The sequence below is a fragment of the Oncorhynchus gorbuscha genome, linkage group LG02 (genome assembly GCF_021184085.1).
Source record: "Oncorhynchus gorbuscha isolate QuinsamMale2020 ecotype Even-year linkage group LG02, OgorEven_v1.0, whole genome shotgun sequence".
Lineage (NCBI taxonomy): Eukaryota > Metazoa > Chordata > Actinopteri > Salmoniformes > Salmonidae > Oncorhynchus > Oncorhynchus gorbuscha.
The window spans coordinates 80,894,604-80,916,737 of NC_060174.1; the positions used below are offsets into that span (position 1 = coordinate 80,894,604).

The window sequence follows — 22,134 nt, forward strand, 5'->3', positions numbered from 1 at the left end:
CATGATCTGAAAGGAGGCACAACCATAAAATCAATCCCTGTATTGCATAAAAGGAAGATGATCATGGCAAACTCAGGCTAGTCAGCAGCAGCACACCATAACAAACATTTAATCTAGTCTTGTCTGAAGAGTGTAGGAACACCTTAATGCCAATCATCTGTAATCTCAAAAGTGTTATTGACAAAATGCAGGTATTATACATGTTTCCTTTTGGGCCATGTGTTTGTCTAGACACAGTGTCTGGTTTAAGGAAATAAGCAATACGTTTATGACCCTTACTAACCATGATGACTACAGTGACCCTTGACCCTTGTGAACCTTACTCCTCCACTAAAGATCAAGCTATGGAGAGCCACAGTCCCTGCCTCCCAGACCTGCTCCAGGCCCAACCAGCACAAACAGGTCAGCCTCCCTCCCTGCAGGCCTCTAGGAGGGTGGTTCTGTCTGTCTGATGCAACTGGACACAGATCCCTTTACCTGGCACAACTGCACCCATCACATGATGTCCTTGTCTGGACTGCTCTCAGTACAGACAGAGAGGGGAGGAGTGTGTGTGTGGAGGGAGAAGGGGGGGTTGGTGGCAGTAGCAGCACAGACAGGCAGAGATGATGCCAAGGACTGCATGGTACTCTGAGCCTCTCCCTCTCTCTCAGAAGAACTATAGAAAGCATATACATGGCCATGGTAGAAATTGATAGAAAACAGTTTGCAGATTATGGGGAAACTATCAGACCAAAGGTGAGGACACGCAGTTCACCTGACACAAGAATGAGTCATTTGTGCATTTTACTTTTACTGTACTTTTCTCAGCATTAGTCAATAAAAAAATCTAATAATACTCTGGATACATTCAGTAACATAATAATCTGTCACGCCCTGACTTTAGAGATCCTTTTTATGTCTCTATTTTGGTTTGGTCAGGGCGTGAGTTGGGGTGGCCATTCTATGTTTTGTGTTCTATGTTTTCTATTTCTTTGTGTTTGGCCGGGTATGGTTCTCAATCAGGGATAGCTGTCTATCGTTGTCTCTGATTGGGAACCATACTTAGGTAGCTCTTGCCCACATGGGTTTTGTGGGTAGTTGTTTTCTGTATTGTTAGTTTTCTTCCAGAACTGTTCGTTTTCCTCTTTGTTATTTTTTGTGCTAATGTTCTGATTTTAATAAAATATCATGAGCACGTCTCACGCTGCGCCTTGGTCCAGTCATTCACAGAAAGAGGATCGTGACAGAACCTCCCACCACCAAAGGACCAAGCAGCGTAGTGAAAGGGACTCCTGGACAGGTGAGCAGCGCTATCTGGAGTGCGGAGCCCGCCTGGGATTCTCTAGAACAGTGCGAGGAGGGATACAGGAGAATGGAGTTGGTGACACGAAAACAGCTGGCAAGGAAGCGTGAGAGGCAGCCCCAAAAATTATTTGACGGGCACACGGGGAGTCTCCCTCCTGTCCCGGCCCGCTGCTAGGGTCCCCAGTCCGGGATCGACGGCGAGGGTGAGTGGGCCAAGCCTAAGTGGGCCAAGCCTGAGGTGGAGCGGGGACGACGTCCCGCACCAGAACCGCCACCGCAGATAGATGCCCACCCAGACCCTCCCCTATAGGTTGAGGTTTTGCGGCCGGAGTCCGCACCTTTGGTGGAGGGATAGATGCCCACCCAGACCCTCCCCTACAGGTTGAGGTTTTGTGGCCGGAGGCTGCACATTGGGGGGGATACTGTCACGCCCTGCCATTAGATCCTTTTTATATCTCTATTTTAGTTTGGTAAGGGCGTGAGTTGGTCGGAATTCTATGTTTTCTATTTCTTTGTGTTTGACCGGGTATGGTTCTCAATCAGGGACAGGTGTCTATCGTTGTCTCTGATTGGGAACCATACTTAAGTAACCTTTTTCCCACATGTGTTGGTGGGAGGTTGACTGTTTAGAGCACTTTGCTTGTGAGCATCACGGTTTGTTTTTGTAGTGCTTATTGTTTTGTTTGGAATCATTTGGATTAATAAAGGAAATGTACGCTCACAACGCTGCACCTTGGTCTGCCCCTTTCTGACAGCGGTGACATAATCACAATGGCCGATTAATAAGGTCCGATTTCAAGTTTTCATAACAATTGGAAATCGGTATTTTTGATTTGCCGATTAAAATAAATATATATATTTTTATACCTTTTATTTAACTAAGCAAGTCAGTTAAGAACACATTCTTATTTTCAATGACGGCCTAGGAACGGTGGGTTAACTGCCTTGTTCAGGGGCAGAACGACAGATTTTCACCTTGTCAGCTCAGGGGATCCAATCTTGCAACCTTACAGTTAACTAGTCCAACGCAATAACGACGTGCCTCTCTCTCGTTGCACTCCACAAGGAAACTGCCTGTTACGCGAATGCAGTAAGCCAAGGTAAGTTTCTAGCTAGCATTAAACTTATCTTATAAAAAATTATCAATCATAATCACTCTACACATGGTTGATGACATTACTAGATATTATCTAGCATGTCCCGCGTTGCATATAATCTGACTGAGCATACAAGCATACAAGTATCTACGTATCTGACTGAGCGGTGGTAGGCAGAAGCATGCGCATAAACATGAATTCAAACAGTACTTTTGTGCGTTTTGCCAGCAGCTCTACGTTGTGCATCAGGCATTGCACTGTTTATGACTTCAAGCCTATCAACTCCCGAGATGAGGCTGGTGTAACCGAAGTGAAATGGCTAGCTAGTTAGCGCGCACTAATAGCGTTTCAAACGTCACTCGCTCTGAGCCTTGGGGTGGTTGTTTCCCTTGCTCTGTATGAGTAATGCTGCTTCAATGGTGGCTGTTGTCATTGTGTTGCTGGTTCGAGCCCAGGGAGGAGCGAGGAGAGGGACAGAAACTATACTGTTACACTGGCAATACTAAAGTGCCTATAAGAACATCCAATAGTCAAAGGTTAATGAAATACAAATGGTATAGAGGGAAATAGTCCTATAATTCCTATAATAACTTAAACCTAAAACTTCTTACCTGGGAATATTGAAGACTCATGTTAAAAGGAACCACCAGCTTTCATATGTTCTGAGCAAGGAACTGAAACTTTAGCTTTCTTACATAGCACATATTGCACTTTCACTTTCTTCTGCAACACTTTGTTTTTGCATTATTTAAACCAAATTGAACATGTTTCATTATTTACATGAGGCTAAATTGATTTTATTGATGTATTATATTAAGTTAAAATAAGTATTCATTCAGTATTGTTGTAATTGTCATTATTACAAACACACCCTTTTTTTATATTTTTTAAACCAGCCGATTAATCGGCACCGGCTTTTTTTTGGTCCTCCAATAATCGGTATCGGCGTTGAAAAATCATAATCGGTCGACCTCTACTCCAAACGGCAAAGTTCTTCAGTAATTTCAATGCACTTTATGACTCAAGAAAAGAGCCTTCAACTATAATGTGTTTTTTGAGCTCTCCTAGCTTTGCAATAGAGGAACTGAAGTAAGAACACTTGTAGTTTTTTGTTGTTGGAATACAGCCCTACGTCCCTACCATCACACAATTACTGTTGTTTACTCAATCCAAAAACATTCCATTATATATCGCTATCTGGGTTAGATAGCGATCTATTCCCAGCATGGCTAACTAAGTTATAAAATACAATCTTACAATGTTAGGCTTTCAAAAGACACGTCAAGCAGATTGTAATTTTGGTGCGCATAGAATTGAGTTCATTCAAGTGCGTGTTCCTTGGCAACATTTTCTTCACAATATGACAAACATAGGCGCATTCTGTTCAGGACAACCCAGGGTATTATGCATGTCCTCCTTATAACTGTGGATCAAACATAGTGATCATAAACAGTGATACTATAAATTACATGAGTTTTCAAATATGGAAGGAAATGTGCACATTTGGACTCATGGGTGTGTGGTTTGCTTGTATGACATCAAAGCGGTATTTATTCTAATCCTCAACGTCTCATCTTTCAGAACACATCGACTCCCCTCGATTTACAGCATCTCCCTCATTCAGAAGATAACAAATGTGCAAAAGTAGCCCAATTAGCGGGAGGGGTGGGGGCAACTTCAAGTCGTGCGTGGTGCTCAAGTTTATAACGCCTGTCAGTCAAAACCCACACAGAGCTGTTTTACTATACAGCCACTGCATTCCAATTAATGTGTTTCTCAATGAAAAAATCTGCCATTTTTAACCCATATACGAGATGACGGGCTGTGAGTGGAAAGGGCTACCTAATATTCTAAATAGCCTAGAGAGCCTCCAGAGACTGGGATGTATTGATTGAACTGGGATTATCTACAGAGAAGGCATTACCCGAACACAAAACCCCAGGATTAGAAATATTTTTGTAAGCTCTCTCTAGATTTACAAACACATGTTTCAACAGAGTTAATAAATAGGGTCATATGAGGGTGAACATAATTTCAATTCAATAGCACAAATACAAGCAAGAGGATTTAAATTGGTAATCACAGCCTCAGCATTCTAATAGGGGCTTCCCTCTTTACCCTGCCCTGCCTCCCCACACCTGAGTGTGTGTGTGTCTGTCTGTTTGGGCTGGAACAGACAGTGACTCTCAGGAAGGGAGCGGAAGGCAGGTGAGGGTGTGAGGAAGAGGATGAGGAATGATCGCCAAACAGAGCAGTGAACTGAAGTGCAGCCTTGGCCAGAAGAAGAGAGGGGGTGATGTGAGTGAGCAGAGCAGGGGTAGACGGGACAGGATCAGGGATAGGGTTGTAAATGGTGGGTATATTTTTGAAGTTTACCAGTAAACTACCAGAATTTTGGTATCTTTCAAGGATTTCATGTAATGTATCACAAGACATCAAGTGGTTCTTTTGACATCTAGTGGCACATAGCCCTGCAGGGTCGGTTTGTTATGTAAGGTCAGAAATGCAGAGAGACATCATTAACTGACTGTCTCGGGCAGTGTCCGAGTCCCACACACCCATCCAGCATAAGATAGCTCCAATCATTCACCTATACATATTATACAAGACTGGGTACGCGTTTAGCCCTGCTTATCCACAATTGTTCACACTTCTAATAGGATTTAGATGTATCTCTATTCTAAATTAAATAAATAATATTAAGATTGGCTACAGTGCTTTCAGATGGGATGGGAGCCTATGTTGAGACAGCAGTAATCGATTAAGCTAGTAAGCTACAGTGCAGCCATGAGCAGCCAGGAAGTGCTCTAAAATTAGATTTGTCTCAGGTTAACTCACTCCGCATGGCACTGAGTGAGACAACAGAACGATTGTTTTTTAGGCTAATGTGTCTATTCTCCTTTTGATCGGAAAGTGGGCATCATTGCTAAGACGGACAGTTTAGTTCATCCCCCTTCCCCTTCTCTTTTTCTTCCAGTCTCTTTTAAGCACCTGTAACACAAAATGCAACTGGGCCTGTCACATTGCATTTTTGTCCTCATTATCAAGTGAGTGAGCAAGACAGAGAGGGAAAGAGGGTTGTTGGGTGGGTGGGTTGTTGGGTGGGTGGGTGGGTGGGGGTAAAGAATGGGCTCGATAGAAAGCATACTACAAGAAAATGAAAGAGAAAATGAAAGAGAGTGAGAGGGAAAGGGATGACAAAGAGGAGAGAAAGGAAACTAGAGACCACAGTAGTTGTCTTGCGATGTCGAGTCAGAGCTTTAAGTCTCTAATTACAAATATTATATGCAGTTCCTCACCATGGCAGCCAGCTACCCTCCCAAGACAAATCTGCAGCTATGGCAATCACATAACAATGCATGATTAGTCCAGACCTTATAAAGAACAAGGCCCGCACTGTTAAGGGTCCCAATTCACTGCTTTATTGACTATGTTTCGATGAGAAACGGATCTTTGTCAGGTCAAACAGACTGAGTGTTCACATCCCAAAATATACACACTTCACCTCACATGACCATTACGCACATGTCGCATGGTGGGTGTGGAAACAATTAAATTCACTTTTGCGCATAGTCAATCATAATTAATCACAGAGGTATATATGGTCATAAAGGATTATAACATACAAATGGGTCCAAGTAAAAATTTAGGCAACAGTAAAAAATAAAAATAAATAAAAAATATATTTTGTTGGAATTGCTGCCCATATGACCATCACGCGCAGGATGTGCGGTGGCCATATATATAATTACAGTGACCTATTTAAAAAAACAACTTGTGTACCTCTAATACTTTTATATCAATGAGATGGGCACACGTAGTAGTTACAAATAAATCTAGTATATATGTACAAAATGACCAAGTGAATGGCAGGACAAATCAAAGTGGCATATTCATGTAAGAAACGGTCTGATATCAAACTCTTTGTTCAGACATTCTAACAGAGAAACTCAGTAACAGTGAAGTGAGACAACCCGTTGTAAATTAATTCAATGAGTAAGGGGTGTCCCATCTTTCAAAATTAAAGATAGGCTGTCACCTGAGACCTGACAAACTGACCAAAAACATTGTTTGTCTTTCCTGAGATCATTGCCTTTAGAGTAGTAGACATCGACTACAAGCAGGTCCTTCATGAGTTGGGGAGGAATGATGACGAGATATAAAAGGATTATGGCAGAGGAGGAGGAGGAGGTGATGGAGCCGTCACTGAGAGGGTGGGTGCTGCATGATCACCTCCATTGAACAGAATGAAAGAGCAGCCGCAGAAAGGTCCAAAGGTTGGAGAGGGAAAAGGCTTTTATTACCCCTCTCCCTGAGGATAATCAAGATAGGGCTATATAACAACATCACTAGCTTGTCGCTAGTTAGTCACTATATGCTCAATCAGAGTAACCCCACTAAACACACCTATTACACTGTCAATGTCAAAGCATTGCTATAGAAGCTTCGCAAAAAAGAAAATACCCTTGAAATTAGGCAACCTATATAAGGATAGGCCTACATGGTAAATTAAACATATGGCAAATAATAAGTATAAAAAGTAGTCTCTGATTGGAAAGTATAACCCAGTGATGTGAATGGCTGTGACACACTGATAACATGTTGGGGGTGGAGTAGGCTAATGACAGAGGCAGAAATGCCCACCGCCAGGTGTTGTGTAACTCGCTCACTGGGTCAGGCTAGCCAGTATGCCGGGATTTCATCCTACCTGCTGACTGACTGACACAGAGCATAGGAAGCTACAGATAGGAGCAGAGGTTTACTATAAATAAGGGTGGGTCTGGGAAGCAATTCAACTGAGCCAGTCTAGCTGGTATGTTCACTGCAGTCAATAAGCTTACGCTACATCAGTCAAGTCAAATCAAAATGTATTTGTCACATGCCACGAATACAACAGGTACTAGACCTTACCGTAAAATGCTTACTTAAATAGTGTTAAGAATATATTTACTAAATATAAAGTAAAGTAAAATATAACATTTTTAAAAAGTAACACAATAAAATAACAATAACGAGGCTATATACAGGGGGTACTGGTACCGGAGGTACAGGTTAGTCGAGGTAATTTGTACATGTAGGCAGGAGTAAAGTGACTATGCATACTGTAGATAGTAAACAGCGAGTAGGAGAAGAGTAAAAACAAAGGGGAGGGGGGTCAATGTAAATAGTCCAGGTGGCCATTTGATTAACTGTTCAGCAGTCTCATGGCTTGGAGGTAGAAGATATGTTAAGGAACCTTTTGGTCCTAGACTTAGCGCTCGGTACCGCTTGACATGTGGTAGCAGAGAGAACAGTCTATGGCTTAGGTGACTGGAGTCTTTGACAATATTTTGGGCCTTCCTCTGACACCACCTAGTATTTAGGTACTGGATGGCAGAAGCTTGGCCCCAGGGATATACTGGGCCGTACGTACTACCCTCTGTAGCGCCTCACGGTCAGATGCCGAGCAGTTGCCATACCAGGCGGTGATGCAACCGGTCAGGATGCTCTCGATGGTGCAGCTGTAAAACTTTGAGTATCTGGGGACCCATGCCAAATCTTTTCAGTCTCCAGAGGGAGACTTCATGACTGTCTTGGTGTGTTTGATAGATCATTGGTGTTGTGGACACCAAGGAACTTGAAACTCTCGACCAGTTCCACTACAGCTCCGTCGATATGAATGGGGGCATGTTCGGCCCTCCTTTTCCTGAAGTCCACGATCATCTCCTTTGTCTTGCTCACATTGAGGGAGAGATTGTTGTCCTGGCACCACTCTGCCAGGTCTCTGACCTCCTCCCTATTGGCTGTCCCATCATTGTCAGTGATCAGGCCTACCACTGTTGTGTCGTCAGCAAACTTAACTATGGTGTTGGAGTCGTGCATGGCCATGCATTCATTGCTGAACAGGGAGTACAGGAGGGGACGAAGCATGCAACCCTGAGGGGCCCTATCTTACCAAATCATGCCAAGTCTTATGTCATGTTCTTAAGGTTCTGCAATATGACTGCTGGTTAGGGCTGTCCTTTAAAAGACTGGGTACAATATGTAGCCTACGATAGTCAACATCATCCAAGATGGTGTAGCAGTTAGACGTCCTTGTCCTGTCGTGTCCCTTGTATATATTGTTTTACATATTTTTCGTCACATATCCTTTAAAATATTTTGCTAATTATTATTATCTAAATACTCTCCTACAACCCACCTCACCCAATGTGGCGTGGATCTGCTTTTTTCCCTAAAGTATTTATATTTACTTCGGATCTGGAATCCCTCAACTGAAGCTTGCCAGCTAACTACCAGATATCAGTCAGCAAACCATTGCCATCAGTCATCAGCTAACCTTCAGCTCGGAAAGCTCTCGTCAGTTCAAACAACGTGACTCTAACCAGAGCATAACGGACCTGTTATTTTTATCCCCGGATTCCTACCGCAAACTGAACATTTTCATCTGGATCTTCACAACTAGCTAACCGCAATCCCGGATGACTACTCCTGGCTAGCGTTTCCATCCCAAAGCAAGCACCAATTTAGCTTGAAGCTAGCCCGGCCAGGGCTCCTGTGCTACCACCGAAGCATACTCCTGGGCTACAATATCGGCCTGCTAGCTACCTAGAGCTACTTGGAACCCTACTAATTTCACAACTGGTCTATCGACGTCACCGCATGAAGAGGCAAAAACAGACTTACCCCCATTGCAACATTCCCACCCCAAAGGCTAACTTTCTAGCCCCTGCTATCTGCTTGCTTGCTAACCCGGTCTGCTAACTGCTAAACTGCCGGGCCCTGATCTGCTAACTTCTAGCTTGCCTGCCCGGTCCTGTTAACTGCTAGTCCTCGCTAACTGCTTGCTTGCCTGCCCGGTCTGCTAACTGCTAGCTTGCCTACCCGGTCTGCTAACTGCTTGCTTGTTAACCCGGTCTGCTAACTGCTAGCTTGCCCTGGTCTACTAACTGCTAGCCCATGCTAACTGCTTTCTTGCTAACCCGGCATGCTAACCGCTAGCTTTCCCTGGTCTACTAGCTGCTAGCTTGTTTAGCTCCGGCCTACTAACTGTTAGCTTGTTAGCCTGCTAACTGTCTGAATCGCCGTGTCCCCAACCAGCCCAACCACTCACTGGACCCATATGTTCACTTGGCTACGCATGCCTCTCTCTAATATCAATATGCCTTGTCCATTACTGTCCTGGTTAATGATTACTGTCTTATTTCACTGTAGAGCCTCTAGCCCTGCTCAATATGCCTTAACCAACCATGTTGTTCCACCTCCTACATATGCGATGACATCACCTTGTTTAAACATCGCTAGAGACTATATCTCTTTGTTCATTACTCAATGCCTAGGTTTACCTCCAATGTACTCACATCCTACCTTACCTTTTGTCTGTACACTATGCCTCGAATCTATGCTATCGTGCCCAGAAACCTGCTCCTATTAATTTCCCTTTTATCTGTGGATTAAATGTCATGCAGGTGAAAGAGGACCCAAAAGCGACTTAACAGAAACAGAGTTTATTTAAGTCCAAACAGGGAATAACAGAAATCCTCTAGTCTGTAGAGGGGAATAACTGGAGAAGCGGCCACAGACTGCAGGTCGCTTCGGGTAGGCGCAGGCTGTAGTAGACAGAGACACCTGCTCACACGCAGCATCTGATGAAGGCAAAAAACACGACAGGACAGGGCGATACACAATCACAGCAAAAACACGACAGGACAGGGCGAAACGCAATCACAGCATGGTGAATACTAAACAAGGAACCGACGGGACAGGAACGGAACACAAAGGAATAAATAGGGACTCTAATCAGGGGAAAGGATCGGGAACAGGTGTGGGAAGACTAAATGATGATTAGGGGAATAGGAACAGCTGGGAGCAGGAACGGAACGATAGAGAGAAGAGAGAGCGAGAGAGTGAGAGGGGAGGGAGAGAGAGGGATAGAAAGAGGGAAAGAACCCAATAAGACCAGCAGAGGGAAACGAACAGAATGGGGAGCACAGGGACAAGACATGATAATAAATGACAAACATGACAGTACCCCCCACTCACCGAGCGCCTCCTGGCGCACTCGAGGAGGAATCCTGGCGGCAACGGAGGAAATCATCGATGAGTGAACGGTCCAGCACGTCCCGAGACGGAACCCAACTCCTCTCCTCAGGACCGTAACCCTCCCAATCCACTAAGTATTGGTGACCCCGTCCCCGAGAACGCATGTCCATGATCTTATGTACCTTGTAAATAGGTGCGCTCTCGACAAGGACGGGAGGGGGAGGGAAGACGAACGGGGGTGCGAAGAAAGGGCTTAACACAGGAGACATGGAAGACAGGATGGACGCGACGAAGATGTCGCGGAAGAAGCAGTCGCACAGCGACAGGATTGACGACCTGGGAGACACGGAACGGACCAATGAACCGCGGAGTCAACTTACGAGAAGCTGTCGTAAGAGGAAGGTTGCGAGTGGAAAGCCACACTCTCTGGCCGCAACAATACCTTGGACTCTTAATCCTGCGTTTATTGGCGGCTCTCACCGTCTGTGCCCTGTAACGGCAAAGTGCAGACCTCACCCTCCTCCAGGTGCGCTCACAACGTTGGACAAACGCTTGAGCGGAGGGAACGCTGGACTCGGCAAGCTGGGATGAGAACAGAGGAGGCTGGTAACCCAGACTACTCTGAAACGGAGATAACCCGGTAGCAGACGAAGGAAGCGAATTGTGAGCGTATTCTGCCCAGGGGAGCTGTTCTGCCCAAGACGCAGGGTTTCTGAAAGAAAGGCTGCGTAGTATGCGACCAATCGTCTGATTGGCCCTCTCTGCTTGACCGTTAGACTGGGGATGAAACCCGGAAGAGAGACTGACGGACGCACCAATCAAACGACAGAACTCCCTCCAAAACTGTGACGTGAATTGCGGGCCTCTGTCTGAAACGGCGTCTAACGGGAGGCCATGAATTCTGAATACATTCTCAATAATGATTTGTGCCGTCTCCTTAGCGGAAGGAAGTTTAGCGAGGGGAATGAAATGTGCCGCCTTAGAGAACCTATCGACAACCGTCAGAATCACAGTCTTCCCCGCAGACAAAGGCAGACCGGTAATGAAGTCTAAGGCAATGTGAGACCATGGTCGAGAAGGAATGGGGAGCGGTCTGAGACGACCGGCAGGAGGAGAGTTACCCGACTTAGTCTGCGCGCAGTCCGAACAAGCAGCCACGAAACGGCGCGTGTCACGCTCCTGAGTCGGCCACCAAAAGCGCTGGCGAATAGACGCAAGAGTGCCTCGAACACCGGGATGACCAGCTAACTTGGCAGAGTGAGCCCACTGAAGAACAGCCAGACGAGTGGAAACAGGAACGAAAAGGAGGTTACTAGGACAAGCGCGCGGCGACGCAGTGTGCGTGAGTGCTTGCTTAACCTGTCTTTCAATTCCCCAGACTGTTAACCCGACAACACGCCCATAAGGAAGAATCCCCTCGGGATCAGTAGAAGCCACAGAAGAACTAAACAGACGGGATAAGGCATCAGGCTTGGTGTTCTTGCTACCCGGACGGTAAGAAATCACAAACTCGAAACGAGCGAAAAACAACGCCCAACGAGCTTGACGGGCATTAAGTCGTTTGGCAGAACGGATGTACTCAAGGTTCTTATGGTCTGTCCAAACGACAAAAGGAACGGTCGCCCCTCCAACCACTGTCGCCATTCGCCTAGGGCTAAGCGGATGGCGAGCAGTTCACGGTTACCCACATCATAGTTGCGCTCAGATGGCGACAGGCGATGAGAAAAATAAGCGCAAGGATGAACCTTATCGTCAGACTGGAAGCGCTGGGATAGAATGGCTCCCACGCCTACCTCTGAAGCGTCAACCTCGACAATGAATTGTCTAGTGACGTCAGGAGTAACGAGGATAGGAGCGGACGTAAAACGTTCTTTTAGAAGATCAAAAGCTCCCTGGGCGGAACCGGACCACTTAAAACACGTCTTGACAGAAGTAAGAGCTGTGAGAGGGGCAGCAACTTGACCGAAATTACGAATGAAACGCCGATAGAAATTAGCGAAACCTAAAAAGCGCTGCAACTCGACACGTGACCTTGGAACGGGCCAATCACTGACAGCTTGGACCTTAGCGGAATCCATCTGAATGCCTTCAGCGGAAATAACGGAACCGAGAAAAGTAACGGAGGAGACATGAAAAGAGCACTTCTCAGCCTTTACGTAGAGACAATTCTCTAAAAGGCGCTGTAGAACACGTCGAACGTGCTGAACATGAATCTCGAGTGACGGAGAAAAAATCAGGATATCGTCAAGATAGACAAAAACAAAAATGTTCAGCATGTCTCTCAGAACATCATTAACTAATGCCTGAAAAACAGCTGGCGCATTGGCGAGACCGAACGGCAGAACCCGGTACTCAAAATGCCCTAACGGAGTGTTAAACGCCGTTTTCCACTCGTCCCCCTCTCTGATGCGCACGAGATGGTAAGCGTTACGAAGGTCCAACTTAGTAAAGCACCTGGCTCCCTGCAGAATCTCGAAGGCTGATGACATAAGGGGAAGCGGATAACGATTCTTAACCGTTATGTCATTCAGCCCTCGATAATCCACGCAGGGGCGCAGAGTACCGTCCTTCTTCTTAACAAAAAGAACCCCGCCCCGGCCGGAGAAGAAGAAGGCACTATGGTACCGGCGTCAAGAGACACAGACAAATAATCCTCGAGAGCCTTACGTTCGGGAGCCGACAGAGAGTATAGTCTACCTCGAGGAGGAGTGGTCCCCGGAAGGAGATCAATACTACAATCATACGACCGGTGAGGAGGAAGGGAGTTGGCTCGGGACCGACTGAAGACCGTGCGCAGATCATGATATTCCTCCGGCACTCCTGTCAAATCGCCAGGTTCCTCCTGAGAAGTAGGGACAGAAGAAACGGGAGGGATGGCAGACATTAAACACTTCACATGACAAGAAACGTTCCAGGATAGGATAGAATTACTAGACCAATTAATAGAAGGATTATGACATACTAGCCAGGGATGACCCAAAACAACAGGTGTAAACGGTGAACGGAAAATCAAAAAAGAAATAGTCTCACTGTGGTTACCAGATACTGTGAGGGTTAAAGGTAGTGTCTCAAATCTGATACTGGGAAGATGACTACCATCTAAGGCGAACATGGGCGTAGGCTTCTCTAACTCTCTGAAAGGAATGTCATGTTTCCGAACCCATGCTTCGTCCATGAAACAACCCTCAGCCCCAGAGTCTATCAAGGCACTACATGTAGCACCCGAACCGGTCCAGCGTAGGTGGACCGACAAAGTAGTACAGGACTTTGATGGAGAGACTTGAGTAGTTGCGCTCACCTGTAGCCCTCCGCTTACAGATGAGCTCTGGCTTTACTGGACATGAATTAACAAAATGTCCAGCAACTCCGCAATAGAGGCACAGGCGGTTGGTGATCCTCCGTTCCCTCTCCTTATTCGAGATGCGAATCCCTCCCAGCTGCATGGGCTCAGTCTCAAAGCCAGAGGAGGGAGATGGTTGCGATGCGGGGCAGGGAAACACCGTTGATGCGAGCTCTCTTCCACGAGCCCGGTGACGAAGATCTACCCGTCGTTCTATGCGGATGGCGAGAGCAATCAAAGAGTCCACATCTGAAGGAACCTCCCGGGAGAGAATCTCATCCTTAACCACTGCGTGGAGTCCCTCCAGAAAACGAGCGAGCAGCGCCGGCTCGTTCCACTCACTAGAGGCAGCAAGAGTGCGAAACTCAATAGAATAATCCGTTATGGACCGTTCACCTTGGCATAAGGAAGCCAGGGCCCTAGAAGCCTCCCCACCAAAAACTGAACGGTCAAAAACCCGAATCATCTCCTCTTTAAAGTTCTGGAATTTGTTAGAGCAATCAGCCCTTGCCTCCCAGATAGCTGTGCCCCATTCTCGAGCCCGGCCAGTAAGGAGTGAAATGACGTAAGCAACCCGAGCTCTCTCTCTAGAGTATGTGTTGGGTTGGAGAGAGAACACAATCTCACACTGCGTGAGAAAGGAGCGGCACTCAGTGGGCTGCCCGGAGTAGCAAGGTGGGTTATTAACCCTAGGTTCTGGAGGCTCGGCAGGCCAGGAAGTAACAGGTGGCACGAGACGTAGACTCTGGAACTGTCCAGAGAGGTCGGAAACCTGAGCGGCCAGGTTCTCCACGGCATGGCGAGCAGCAGACAATTCCTGCTCGTGTCTGCCGAGCATGGCTCCTTGGATCTCGACGGCAGTGTAACGAGCGTCTGAAGTCGCTGGGTCCATTCCTTGGTCGGTTCCTTCTGTCATGCAGGTGAAAGAGGACCCAAAGCGACTTAACAGAAACAGAGTTTATTTAAGTCCAAACAGGGAATAACAGAAATCCTCTAGTCTGTAGAGGGGAATAACTGGAGAAGCGGCCACAGACTGCAGGTCGCTTCGGGTAGGCGCAGGCTGTAGTAGACAGAGACACCTGCTCACACGCAGCATCTGATGAAGGCAAAAAACACGACAGGACAGGGCGATACACAATCACAGCAAAAACACGACAGGACAGGGCGAAACGCAATCACAGCATGGTGAATACTAAACAAGGAACCGACGGGACAGGAACGGAACACAAAGGAATAAATAGGGACTCTAATCAGGGGAAAGGATCGGGAACAGGTGTGGGAAGACTAAATGATGATTAGGGGAATAGGAACAGCTGGGAGCAGGAACGGAACGATAGAGAGAAGAGAGAGCGAGAGAGTGAGAGGGGGAGGGGGAGAGAGAGGGATAGAAAGAGGGAAAGAACCCAATAAGACCAGCAGAGGGAAATGAACAGAATGGGGAGCACAGGGACAAGACATGATAATAAATGACAAACATGACATTAAATGTCGGAGTAGAGAACACACGCCTTTGTGTGACTCAAAATGGTTAAAAATTCTACAAAGACCCAGAAAAAAAGGACCTTGTGCATTTCAGGTAAAATAACAACCCAATGTTAATATCCCAGTACAAATTAGCTAGCAACAGAAAGCTAGCTAGCTAAATGTCCATGGATATTTCGACCTGCACCCGTATTAATGTATTTGGTTCAGAGTTCATTTTAATATTTCAACCTGTGTGTCTGGATTGCGTCTGGTGTGGATGTACAAAATCAACATGCGCGAGATAGTGCCACACGCATGTTCGGTCTGGACAGCATGTTAGGGGCCTAGGCTGAACCATGAAAAACAGCCCCAGACCATTACTCCTCCACCAAACTTTACAGTTGGTACTATGCATTCGGCAGGTAGCATTCTCCTGGCATCCGCCAAATCAAGATTTGTCCGTTGGACTGCCAGATGGTGGAGGGTGATTCATCACTCGAGAGAATGCATTTCCCCTGCTCCAGAGTCCAATGATCTTAGGCTTGTGTGCGGCTGCTCAGTCATGGAAACCCATTTCATGAAGCTCCTGACAAACAGTTATTGTGCTGACATTGCTTCCAGAGGCAGGTTGGTAAGGGATTATAATGATGACAGAACTACTTGAGTTTCTATTTAGAATTTCGTGGTAGCACATTCAGATTCATAGTTGCAAGGACGATTCACAAATGTGTAATTTAATTTCGCATGCTTATATCATGATGTATGAAAGATTTACCAACGGTCGGAAACTTGTAACTTCACATTTGAATACATGTAATACAATTTGCTAAAAAAATTGTCTGAATTATTGCAAGTCCATTTACAACTACAAATATTCTGCTGTGAATCAAAAATACACTTGTAGATTTTGAATCTGTGTGTGCTCAGAGTTCTGTCACTGTTGTCACGTTGTAGAAAGTTTTGTAAATTTGTAGGAAGTTCTGGGGGCAGGACCTTTACTCCTGACCAATCAGTTCCCTCTGCCAAAACCACAGTCACCTAACCATTGACTGGATTGTTCCATCAGTCAAATGGTACATTTCAGATGAACTCCAGCCATTGCAATGACAGCCGCTGTTGCGTAAAGCTATCTGGCCTCAGACATTCATCCTAGATTTAGATAAAAGGGGAAAACAATTATATTTGCTAGTTAACCTTCTGATTGATAGTTTATATAAATTCCATTAACTTTAGCTAGAAAACTAGCTAAATTTAAACTGCTGGGGGAAAGGTAGTGAGCTAACTCCCACCATCATCACTGCAGTGTAGCTAATGTTAGCTAGGTTTCTAAAAACTATAGCTATATTTTCAAGACTTGTTACCAACTTTTGAACACTTTTTGTCAAACTACTAATTTATTGATTGATTAATTAATTGGTGAGTGAAAAAGTTGTCAAGAAAAATGTCCCTCTTAATTTCACTGCAAAGACTAGCTAAAAAGAAACTGGTGACAACTTGATCAAGCTTATGAATATGTAAAAGGTAAAACATATGGCACATTTAACCTCTAGTGACTCCGCATCCCGCATGAGGGAGCGTAATCATCGACTGACACGAATTAGCATAACGCAACGGACATAAATATTCCTAGTAAATATTCCTATTCATGAAAATCACAAGTGAAATATATTGAGACACAGCTTAGACTTTTGTTAATCACCCTGTCATCTCAGATTTTCAAGATATGCTTTACAGCCAAAGCTAGACAAGCATTTGTGTAAGTTTATCGATAGCCTAGCATAGCATTTTGTCCAGCTAGCAGCAGGTAACTTGGTCAGGGAAATCAGAAAAGCAATCAATTTAAATTGTTTACCTTTGATGAGCTTCGGATGTTTTCAATCACGAGACTCCCAGTTAGATAGCCAATGTCCCTTTTTTCCCAAAATATTATTTTTGTAGGCGAAATAGCTCCGTTTGTTCTTCACGTTTGGCTGAGAAATCGCCCAGAAATTGCAGTCACGAAAACGCCGAAAAATATTCCAAATTAACTTCATAATATCGACAGAAACATGGCAAACGTTGTTTATAATCAATCCTCAAGGTGTTTTTCAAATATCTATTCGATAATATATCCATTGGGACAATTGGTTTTTCAGTAGGACCGTTTGGAATAATGGCTACCTCTGTATTTTACGTGAGAATCACTCTGGGAGATGTAAATAACTTTTCTTTTTTTACCTTGATTTTACTAGGCAAGTCAGTTAACCTCTTGCTCCTACCTGGCACGCAGGCGTCCCATCTAGAGCTCTGGAAATGCAAATGCGCTACGCTAAATGCTAATAGTATTAGTTAAAACTCAAACGTTCATTAAAATACACATGCAGGGTATTGAATTAAAGCTACACTCGTTGTGAATCCAGGCAACAAGTCAGATTTTTAAAATGCTTTTCGGCGAAAGCATGAGAAGCTATTATCTGATAGCATGTAACACCCCAAAAGACCCGCAGGGGACGTAAACAAAATAATTAGCATAGTCGGCGCTACACAAACTGCACAAATAAAATATAAAACATTCATTACCTTTGACCATCTTCTTTGTTGGCACTCCTAGATGTCCCATAATCACTATTGGGTCTTTTTTTCGATTAAATCGGTCCATATATAGCCTAGATATCGATCTATGAAGACTGTGTGATAAACGGAAAAAAATAGCGTCTTATAACGTAACGTCATTTTTTTAAATTAAAAAAGTCGACGATAAACTTTCACAAAACACTTTGAAATACTTTTGTAATGCAACTTTAGGTATTAGTAAACGTTAATAAGCGATCAAATTGATCACGAGGCGATGTGTATTCTATAGGGGTACGTCTGGAAATAATGTCCGGGTAAATCTCAACCAAAATATCCGGTCCGAGACCTGAAGAAATCGGCTGCCTCTTCTTTGTTTGTCCAAGAAACAAAGCCTAGGCAAATGACAAGACTCTTGACATCGTGTGGAAGCTGTAGGAATTGCAATCTCGGCTCCAGGTAATTTGCTTTCCCCATAGACAATACATGCAAGTGGCGCATTGATATATTTTCCCATTTTCAGTGATCAGATTTTCCTGCGCTTTTCGATGAAACGCACGTTGTTATAGTCACAGCCGTGATTTAACCAGTTTTATAAACGTCTGAGTGTTTTCTATCCACACATACTGATCATATGCATATACTATATTCCTGGCATGAGCAGCAGGGCGCTGAAATGTTGCGTGATTTTTAACAGAATGTTCGAAAAAGTAGGGTGTAGGAGTAACAGGTTAAGAACAAATTCTTATTTTCAATGATGGCCTAGGAACGGTGGGTTAACTGCCTTCTTCAGGGGCAGAATGACAGATTTGTACCATGTCAGCTAAGGGAATTGATTTTGCAACCTTTCGGTTACTAGTCCAACACTCTAACCACTAGGCTACGCTGCCACTCAAGCGCCCAGCCACCAGGAAAATCATCTCGTCCTTCGAGTGTATTCACAAGGTTAGATAGAGAATAACATGTGGCTCTATTTCTATCATGCAGAATTGTAGGTAGCTAAGCTTGTAAGTTGAGATGGTCATTCAATAATACAGACATGGGTGATTTCTGTCCCAGGGCACTAAAATGTACAATTTTTTTGTTCAATTTAGACCACAATTAGTTGAATGAAGTGGTAGTGAGGTGCTGCAACAAAAACCTGTACACGGCTGTGTAAAGAATCTACGGTTGTCATGACTTCAATTGACTAAATACAGTTACCATTTTCTTTTGTTAATCTATGCAGGTTTGTCATGTGATTTTCAGGCACCTGGTAGAGATGAATATAACAATACTCCAAGGCAGGACATTTCCCTGCATCCAAGTTGAGGCCTGCTACCAGCAGGAACATGGAACACTCCATGTCAGTAAGTCATGCATATTTCTTTTAAATATGTATAGCTAATACTCCACTCATTAAAAAAAAAATTTGATATCACAAAAGGGGTCCCGTCCCCAAAAAGTATGAAAACCCCTGGCCTATTGTACATCACTGTGGCTGAGGAGAGGTGAAGACCCAACTCTAGTAGACCAGCATTTTTCTGCATAGAAAAACGTAAACTACTAATACCAGATAGAAAGTATGTAGAAAAGATAATGGGCCTATATATTTTTTTTATAAGATCACCTTTGAGAACTAACAATCACCAAATGAAATGCTACACAGTCAGGGAGAATCTAAAATGTAAAAAATGATGCATTCAAGAGTATTTTTGTCCTAGCATGGGCTCCCATTGATTTTGATATAATGTTTAAGTCACTCAGATAGCATAAGTGTCACATCTACTCCCGCTTCCCCTCTTTGGTGCTCGTTGTCGCCAGTTTAGTAATTATTACGCACACCTGCCACCATCGTTACATGCACCTGTGCCTCATGAGACTCACCTGGACTCCATCACCTTCCTGATTACCTACCTCTCCTATATCTGTGATTCCTTTGGCTCTTTCCTCAGGCGTTGACTCTGTTTCTGTGTTTGTGTCTGTATGCTGCTCATGTTTCTTGTTTTGTGCCATGTTCGTTTATTTATTAAATTCACTCACTGTACTCGCTTCCAGTTTGTTAGCGTAGACATTACAATAAGCCTTGGCCAAATGTGTAGAATTGCAGGAAACCTGCTTTAAAACAGCTACATTTTGTCACTGTGGTCAACAAGAGGGCTGACCGAATGCACTGCTTCATTGGTCACACCCATGGACATGCCCCACCACGCTCACCACCTAAGCCCAATTTTGATACAGAAAAAGGCTGGCACTGGCCTGAGGAACAGCAGATCTGGGTTCAAATACTAGTTGAAACCTATCAAAAACATTGAGCATTTGCTTTTAACAAGGCACAGCTGTTAATTGAAATGTATTCCAGGTGACTACCTCACAAAGCTGGTTGAGAGAATGCCAATAGTGTGCAAAGCTGTCATCAAGGCAAAGGGTGGCAACTTTGAAGAATCTCAAATGTACATATATTTTGATTTGTTTAACACTTTTGTGGTTACTACATTATTCCATATGTGTTATTTCATAGTTTTGATGTCTTCAATATTATTCTACAATGTAGAAAATAGTCAAATAAAGAAAAACCCTGAAATGAGTAGGTGTGTCCAAACTTTTGACTTGTACTGTATATTATATCGATATTTGACTCTCTTCTTTTTAAATAGCCAGTCAACACGTTTTTCAGCACATTTACTTCCCCTCATGCTCTCTCGTTTCTTTGCAGCAGACATGTAGTTAGCAACATCAAATTGCAATACATATAGACTCGTGAGAATGGCAACACATATCGTATTGGCACCTAAGCATGGTGATAATATCGGATTGTGTGGTCCCTGGCAAATGCCAGCCTTAGTGCACACTGTGCCGCCGTGACAGTCTCATCACTTCTGCATTCCCTCTGGATTTGTACTGTAGCTATATTCCTTTTCCTCAGCAGTATTTGTCCCCTCCTCCACTGGAAAATATGAACTCAATGAACCTAGCTCTTGTCTCAATGTTTTGTGATGCAGCCTAGTTCGGTCAGTGTATTGTATAATTCTCTCTCTCTCCTCTCTCTCACATCCTTCTGGTCAGAGCCTCTAGCTCCAACACCTCAGTGGCACTTAGGTAGTTCTTCTTTACTGTTTTTCTACCCCACTTTCCCCCCTCAACCTTCCCCACAGAGAGCACTTCAGAGCAGACATGGGTTGAAATAGTATTTGAAAATTTCCAAATTAGTTGAGTGTTTGCTTGAGTGGTTTTGGGACTATTTTGTTGGTTCCATTGCACCAGGCATGCTCAATCAAGCACAGCTAAAGCACTTGAAAGAAAAAAATTACTATTTGAACCAAGATCTGAGCGACTTCAGAGAGAGATGGAGAGCACATGCAGAGTTGCAGACATAGTAATCCCGTCTGCTGAAGCCACAGCAGCGTGAAAGGATGTGCCTGCCTGAGGACCAACAGACACACAGGGCCAGGCTAGGTACTAAAGAAAGAGAGAGAGCTCCACAGGGTGAACACAGAGAACAGGGTCATGTTCATTAGGCACCAAACCCGAAGAAAGCGGTCTAAAACGGGGAAAATCACCACATCATCAGATAGGCTAGATGCAGTGGTTTATCCACTTAGATCCAAATGGAAAATCAAAAGTCAGTGGAAAAGTCCTGTGGGTCAGACAAACTGCTGCCAATGAATTAGTGATAAGCAGATGAGCTGCGGGGTGAACTGACTAATCAAATACCCTACCTGCACTGCAGGTACTTCAACATGCAGACACAGGGATTTATTTTCAGGGACTGAATACACATTTTGTTTAGGTCATGAGAATGCAGATTTTCCCAAACAGCTAAAACTAACATTGATCGTCACCTGTGAGAGAGGTGCCAAGAATAAGATCATGTCTTATGCAGTTTTGGCATACAGTAAAAGGTATGACAAAAGTGTCAAAACTACAACACCTACAGTATATATCGCATTTGTTGGACCTTTGCTTCTCAACTAAAACCCTAGCTTTTTATTGAAATCAAAACCAAATAGGCTTTTCAAAATTAAAACAAACTTTGATGTTAAGAAGCTGGATGATGGAAAGAGAGAGACAGAGAAAGTGAGAGAGAAAGAAAGACAGAGTAAAATAATGTGAAGTCACCCCTTACTGGTCTGACCCACTTCAAAGCCTTGCTTTGCTGTGTGAAAACTACTCACCATGAGCAAACTGAACTTCAGACTGGCTAACCGCCTAGAACCCACAGTTACAAGAGGGGGTAGTTGGGGGAGCATGTCACTCCAGTGGCACCACGGTGACAGTCTCACAGATACAATGGGTGGCGGGCTGGGGCCAGGCAGAAAGACAAAACTATTCACAATCCACTGACTGAGCCCATGGCCTGGTCCCAGATCTGTTTGTGTTGTCTTGCCAACTACT

The 22,134-nt window shown here is 44.5% G+C and overlaps 1 protein-coding gene across 1 annotated transcript in view; it reads right to left on the reverse strand.

The window, feature by feature from the left end:
• The window catches only part of LOC123994594 (dehydrogenase/reductase SDR family member 11-like), a 44,390-nt gene that overhangs the window by 3,523 nt on the left and 18,733 nt on the right, over positions 1–22,134 (reverse strand). The window lies entirely within an intron of this gene.